We start from the raw sequence: 8,139 nt of genomic DNA, 5'->3' as shown, positions 1-8,139 counted from the left end.
GTTCTGAGTCCAACTGATAAAGAGAATCAGATTCTCCAACGGAGAGTGAAGTCAACACCAGCTAAATGGGAGAACTGTTATTATTTTAGAGAGTTTAATAGATTATACTATGGCTGTTATTATGACTTTCTGCCTGGAACTCACAAATACAGCTTTCCTTCCTATATAAGTAGTCAATAATTTCTCAAGTCTCTTTTCCTCCAAATAGACTGGACATTGTCTATACTGTATATCTTTTGATAACAATCTCTCCCATTCTATAAACAAGTCTGGGTGCACACCTGCACATGAAAAAAGATGCCTTTCAGGTAGGAGGATGGTTATATATAGTTGTATTTTTACTAACACAGAAAGATATTATTTTCTACAGTCCTAATAGAACCAGAGAAGTCCACAGACACAATAAAGAAACATCAAATGCTTCCACTCTAGCATTGCACGGAAGAAAGCCACATGCTATGTAGTACCTGCTATGAATGTTGCCTACCTAGGGTTTCATAAGTACCTACTATGATGTGATCTCTAGCTAACAACCAGAGGGAACATACAGACTTTAGTTCTGTAACCTCATGAGACCAATTTCTGCCAATGACCTGAATTAATTTGGATAACATGGCATGCGGAAGATGAGACAATTTTCCTTGCTTACTAATTGATTTAGCCTGCGGGACCCAGAGCAATGAATAGATCTCAAAGATACAATCTAGTGAAACTACAAGATGGTAAATAAGTGTTGTGAGGAACTGCTGCATTTATGATCATTTAGAACCTATCAGTATAAAATTAATATGTATCTCTACTTTGAATTAAAAATAATAAATTAGAGTCACCTCCACCAGGTGTGGTGGTGCACACCTTCAATTTCAGGAAGAGATAGTAAGATTGCTGGGAATTTGAGGCCATCCAGAGACTACATAGCAAATTCCAGGTCATCCAGGGCTAGAGTAAGACCCTACCTCAAAAAACCAACTAAACAAACAAACAAAAAATAACAAAGAAAACATTGTTTACTGATTACAGAGTTTAGTGACTTAATGTTATTGCCATGTGTCCCTGTATTAGGTAGAATAATAGCTCCCCAAAGATGATCTAAATCCTAATCTGGAACCCATGACTATGTTAGTTCACATGGTAAGGGGAAATATCTAATATGATTACATTAAATGCCTTGATATGGAGAAATTATTTTAGATGGCTGGATATTAGGTGGAACCATTTTATTTCATATCCATTTCAAAAAAGGATTAGAGATCTATTCTGGAAAAAATCCAGGTGTGTGTGTGTATGTGTATGTGTGTGTGTGTGTGTGTGTCTGTTTGTCTGTCTGTCTGCCTGCTCAGACACACAAGATTCTGGCCTTTATCTCCACACATCCTGGCTGGGTATGGGTGGGAGAGTCTTACATTTTTTTCTTGATCTAAACTTTTTTTTTTTTTTTTTTGAGGTAGTTTCTCACCCTAGTGCAAGCTGACCTGGAATTCACTCTGTAGTCTCAGGGTGGCCTCAAACTCGTAGTAATCCTCCTACCTCTGCCTCCTGTGTTCTGGGATTAAAGGTGTGTGCTACTACACCCAGCTTCCGTTCTAAGCTTTTCTGCTTGCCTCTGCTGTATAGTTTTTGGTAATTTCTCACTTTACTTACTTGTGTGTTTTTTCTGTGATCTCCTAATCTACCGCGTGGGTGCTCTCACCAACTCTAGACTTGCTACCTGTTTACTTACTCTAAAGTCAGGGTAACCATGAATGTAATCTTTTTTACTACTCATTTCTCTTCTGAATCTCTTATTAGTCTCTTTTATATGTTCCCTCTACAGGATAGCACGTGGTTGATGTCATTCCGAGTCTCTTTACATATACACCTAAATTTTACTTTCCATGTGCTTGCAACTCTGTTCCAGGCTTTTCCTAAAGTCCTCAATTTCTCCTACATGACCCTTATAAGTTACACAGTGTTTGCACATGAGAACATGTTTCCTGCTTCACATGGGCTTAGCCTCCCTTCCTAGACTGCAGTCTCCCATAAATAAAACCCAAATTTTGTGATTTCCCCCTAAATAAACTTAATGATTCATAATTTATTCTTCTTGAGTCTGTCTTTATTAATTCCTTATTAAAGGTAGGACAGAGCCCCAAACTTGGGTTCATAACTTCTGGGAGACACCTCATGAACCCCAAGTCCTTCATCAATATGGAGAGATTATTTAAGGCTATTGGGAATTAGGTGGAACCTGATCTCAAGTTCCATTTCAAAAAAAAAGTAGTTACAGGTGGACAAATGAAGAAGGTCCGAGTGACTGTTAGAAAATGTGACAACTAATGAGTTCAAAAGTAGAGGAGAGGAGGCAAAAGACAAGTGAGTGGCTTCTAGAGTCTGAAAGCCAAGAAATGAACTTTTCTCACATGTCCCATTAGGAAAAAGAGCTGTATCAATTCTTATTAACCTAAAAAATAATATATTTTTTTCTTTTGATTACACAACTAATTTTGTGCTGACTCATAGCAGTAATAGAGAAACACTACCTTCTTAAGACATACTCTCTCACTGACCTGATCTTATCTGACAGGGCTAGACTGGGTATTCAGAAAGCCCCAGAGATCTGACTATACTTCTGTAGCACAGGGATGGCAAGCACGTATCACCATTCCTGGCTTTCATTTTTGTTTTGCTTTGTTTAGTCTTGTTTTCACATTTTTTTTCTGAAAATGGAATTCACCTTCTTCCAATTGAGGAACGGAGCAACTTTCCCAGCCCCAGGTATTAAACTTCTTTATCTACTGGAAGTAAGTAGTAGAGGAGTTTCAGGAAAACCAATTTAAAGTATGTATATTTTAAACATAAATATATAAATACACACAGATATGTTTTACTTATTGACTGATATACATAAATTTATGATAGGATTTAACTTCATATTATAAGAAAAACCATATACAGTTGTTTCCCTTTATTGCAAAGTGGGTTCTCATGGTCTTCCAGTCATCCATGCCAGGAGCAGCTTGAAGATGTTACGGTGCTACCGGGACAAAGGATAAATAAAGCCCCCGACTAAATGCAGCTTGATGGAGAATTGTTGTTGCTGTTTATTTCTTTATTTTTTATTCTGGCTTATAGTCTCAAGAGGAAGCTTCATGATGGCAGGGAAAACCATGGCATAAACCAAGGCTGAGTATCATCTCTTCACCACAGCAGGTGGAAAAAGAATCAAGAGAGTGAGCAAGGGGGACCTTGCTATAGCACCCTTAAGTCTGTCCCCCAAAACACACCACCTTCAGAAATGTTCCTCCTCCCAAATTTCCATCAGCTACAGACCAAGCATTAACAACACATGAGTTTGTGTGGGTGTGGGTGTGGGGGGGAAGCTGCGTGAAACCACCACCTATGATAAATTTCATAGATAATGATTTACAAAAGATTATTGTGGTATAGTTAAAATCATTATATATTATGAGTTCTTTTGCTTATAACCTCTTTTTTTCTTTAAAATAAATGATTGCATAGCATTTGCACATCTTTATGGGTTGCAGGATAATCTGATGCATAAATGCAATGTGTAATGATCAAATTGGAATAATGACTGCAGACATTTGTTTTTTGTCAATTTCTTCCTGAACCTCATTCATAAACTGGAATTTAATAGGTCGATAATTTATCTGAAATGCCATGCATCTTGGGAAAGTAATGGAATGTGTCCTTGTAGGTAAAGGTGGGGGACAGTAATGTGCTACTTTACAATTAAAATCTTTACTCCAACAATGTAACAACGATGCTGTAAGATCACTTTTTGTGAGAACTAAATCTTAAAAGTATTATATTCTAAAATTCCAGCATTCAGTTCAAAGGAGATAATCCCTTGGTTCCTTACTAAAACAAAGGTTGTACACTAACATTATAAAGTATCTTTACTACCATTAGATGATAATTTATGTACACATACATTCATTATACTTTTAACAAAGGTCAGAATTATCTAAAGTATGAGAACATATCTTTAATACAAAAGAAGTAGAAAATAAGAAATACGTGCCTCTTACAAATGTCAATATTCTATTATGTTCATAATTAGGCAATTATTTCTTCATAAATATGCAACATTCATTATTTATCATTTAATAGAAAGAGCTGCAAGCAAAACCTGCAGATAGTGGAATCATATTTTATGACAGAAACTTTTATGTAATATTTACATCACGTGCCTTTTGAGACATGTTATTACCAAAATTATCGAAGAAAATCCATGGAAAACAGTTTGAATGATTTTCAAAAGATAAATTCACATTTGTTGAATGATGGTCCACCTTACTAGTTTTGACTTCAATTATTTTTCTATTGTAATAAGTACTCATATTATACTCTCTCTTAGTTCATGTCATATTCTAAAACTGCTTGAAGTAATGGAACAAATTCAACTAGCGTAATATCTTTATGGTAACAAAAAAAAATCATTGGTCTATTTTTCACACTGCATGCTACAATAAAGCTTGTATCAAGATATGTAGGTATACTCACCAAATACTTTAAAAGTACCTGTATAGTGTATACTCATATCCCCTCTTTATAGTTTATATGTTTTTATATTTAAAGTTGCTTAAGGACTTTTAGTTTCTTTCTCAAACATTGTGTTACTCCCCCCCGCCCCCGCCCCACACTCAGTAACAGGCATAATTACTTGCTATATTGAAGAGGGTAGAAAATGCCCAGTAAATTTTGACTAATCTCTCTTTAGTATGCAAATTCAGCTCAAGGTTTCAGTTGTTTTCACAGTTGGTAGAGATGCAACTCAACTCATTTGTGTGTGCTTAGTAGTTGGTGGGTCAGGCTACTGCTACTATCTGTGTTAGGTTACAATGGCAGTCATAATCCACTACTGCTGGCTCATCAAGTGTAATCTCATTCCACTTACGTCTGGTGACCTTGACATTTCTTTTGATGCACTGAATTTCTTAGAAGTGATTTTATATAGTGTTAAGGCCAGCTTTAAGAAATTTTGAAATATTGCTCTCTTGTTTTGGGAACTCTGAATTGTTATGTCAACAGACTAATTTGTTGAAAAATGGCAGACCACATGGTCAGAGGGTCCTATTACCTTAAGTCCCACTGCTGTGTCATTTGAGCACACCATATAACTGTGGTCCAAGGCTGTGCTCCTGTCAAGGTAAGATCAATCAAGCCCAGGTGAACTTTGTACAAATGTCAGTTCAGAGTCACAAGCTCAGTAAATGTTACTGTCAGCCAGTGTATTATTTTCATAAGGTTTAGTATATTGAAAATGTTAACTATGCCGCAAATTCCATGTTGCTGCAAAAATTAATTATTACATTAAGGACTAGTAAAAATTATAATTTTTCATTGATAAAGAACCTTAGGTTAAAAAAATTGAATTATTAAGAAACAGCACTTTTTTCAGCTTAGCCATCTTGGTAGCATCTGAAAGTCATTGCTATGGCACAATTAAAATTCTTAACAAATCACATATATAAGAACAAGTAAAACAATTACCCAAAGTGATGTATACTAAGCCATTTAATTAATATTAAAAACATATATGTGTATAGATGTCTGAAGAGTAATCTATACATATTAACTGCTAGTATTCAGATATGGTCATAAATTAAACATGTTAAAATATTTTTATTTTTGGCAATGGTGCTTTGTAAACCTCTATCTTATTTTCTTAATGCAGTTGCTCTTGGGTGAAATAGTTCTATTTTAATATATTTTATATTATTTTTAGTTATTTATTTGCAAGCAGAGAGACGTAGGGAGAAGAGAGATAGACAGAATAGTTATGGCAGGGCCTCCAGCCACTGCAAATGAACTCCAGACACATGTCCCACTTTGCATCTGGCTTAAAGTGGGTATTAGGGAATCGAACCTGGGTCCTTTGGCTTTCATTGCAGGCAAGTGCCTCAACTGCTGAGCCATCTATCCAGCCCAAGTGAAGTAGTTTGATGGCTCAAATATTTGCTATTGCTATGGACATGGCTATAATATTAACTCTCAGAATCCAAGAACACAGGATGCCTTTATCTATTTTGTCAATAATTCCATTCAAGAATGTTTTATATTTAAGTGACAATTCTTTCACCTCACCTGGTGTGTGTTTGTGTGTCTAAATACTTTATTATTTTTGTTTTGCTTTTACTGTGGTAGGGTTGTTACATTAAAATTTTGTTTCAAGCTGGGCTTGGTGGTGTATGCCATTAATCTCAGCACTCAGGAGGCAGAGGAAGGAGGATCACCATGAATTTGAGGATCACCATGAGTTTGAAGCCACCCTGAGACTAACTACTAGAGTGAAATTCTACCTCAAAAAGCTAATAATAATAATAATAATAATAATAATAATAATAATAAAAGAAAGAAAGAAAAAGTGTTTCTTATTTTTCTCATCTCTGTGATCAAAGACCCAATATTTGACAGAAGATGATAGATAAAGGGCAGAACAATATGGTGTTCTCTCACATTTACAAGAAACAGAGTCGAGGCTGGAGAGATGGCTTAGTGGTTAAGCGCTTGCCTGTGAAGCCTAAGGACCCTGGTTCAAGGTTCGATTCCCCAAGACTCATGTTAGCCAGATGCACAAGGGGGCGCAAGAGCCTGGAGTTCCTTTGCACTGGCTAGAAGCCCCGGCGTGCCCACTCTCCTCTGTATTTCTCTGCCTCTTTATCTCTCTGTCTGTAGCTCTCAAATAAATAAATAAAAACAATTTTTTTTTTTTTAAAGAAAGAAATGGAGTCCAAGAGAACCCAGGGAGGTGTGGAGGCCAAAGCAGTTTGGACCATTATGTCAGAAGATATAGCAGCAACTTCTCACATAGTCAAACCAGGAAATGGAAAACCAAACCAAAACCCTGAATGGCCTACAACCATCAAAGCCCACACCTATGCCCTACTTTTTTCACTCTGCCCCCCAAAATTCCACGACACCCCAGAACAGTACCCCCTGCTGGGAGCCAAGTTTCAAACACACCAAACCCATGAGCCTGTGAGAGGCATTTTCACATTGAAGTGCTAGATAGACAATCAATTAATTTAATTTAATAAAAATAAAAAACAAACTTTAAAAGTAAGTGTTGGAGATATAGAAATGTGTTTTACTGTAAGTTATTAAAGGAAATCAGCAGTCTTCCAGTAATGTAATGAGAGGAAAAGGGCACTGATCTAAGAAATAAGGTGAGAAAATGAAAGGAAGAAATGCTATCAGTCAGGAATAAAGAAATAAGAAAAAAGATAATTAAAGTGAGTTTTAAGAACAAACTAGGAGCTGGACAAGGTGGCTCATGCCTTTAATCCCAATACTTGGGAGGCAGAGGCAGGAGGATCGCCTTGAGTTTGAGGCTACCTTGGGACTACATAGTGAATTCCAGGTCAACCTGGACTAGAGTGAGACCCTATCTCAGGAAAAAAAAAAAAAATTAAAAAAGCAAACTAGAATTGCTTTTTGTATAATAAGATAATAATAGCTAATACTAGTTAAATAATAAACAAAATAATAGCTGCAATTTGAGTGGTTATTATGGATAAACTCAGTCAAATTTAATGAATATTTATTATTCTTATTTTCAGAACCTCCTAAATCACAAAGCTAAATATATGAATATAATCCTCAACTATGAATCCCATTTTAGAGAGGAGGCAACTGAGCCCATGTAGGTGAAATTGTCAATTTTAATGGACTTAGGCAAGATGGAGCTGAGACTCAAACTTGGGCAGAGGACCCATAGTATGCAGATAAATAACTTCCATGTTACTGAAGACTGAATAAAATGAAACATGGTAGACTAAAACTCAAAGTGATTGGCGACTAACTACTATTGTGAATTAGCCGCAGTCAACGGTTTCACTGGTTTTACTCATCTCCACCTTCCTTGACTAAACTCCACATTGTTCTCTCTGGCATGAGAAAGCACAGATACACACACTTCCATGCTCTCGCCAAGGGTAATCTGTTTGTATGTTGTTGTTTTTTTTTAATTTATTTACTCTTCATCCAATTTCTGTTCCTTTAAATGAGTCTCATTACTAAATAAATAAAATATAAATATAAAGAATGCAATATGCAGGGCTGGAGTGATGGCTTAGAGGTTAAAGTGTTTGTCTGTAAAGTCAATGGGCTCAGGTTCAACTCCCTAGGGTCCAC

The sequence above is a fragment of the Jaculus jaculus genome, chromosome 11 (genome assembly GCF_020740685.1).
Source record: "Jaculus jaculus isolate mJacJac1 chromosome 11, mJacJac1.mat.Y.cur, whole genome shotgun sequence".
NCBI classification, from domain to species: Eukaryota; Metazoa; Chordata; class Mammalia; order Rodentia; family Dipodidae; genus Jaculus; species Jaculus jaculus.
The sequence above is the reverse complement of the archived record's forward strand: the minus strand, read 5'-3'. Positions refer to the sequence as shown.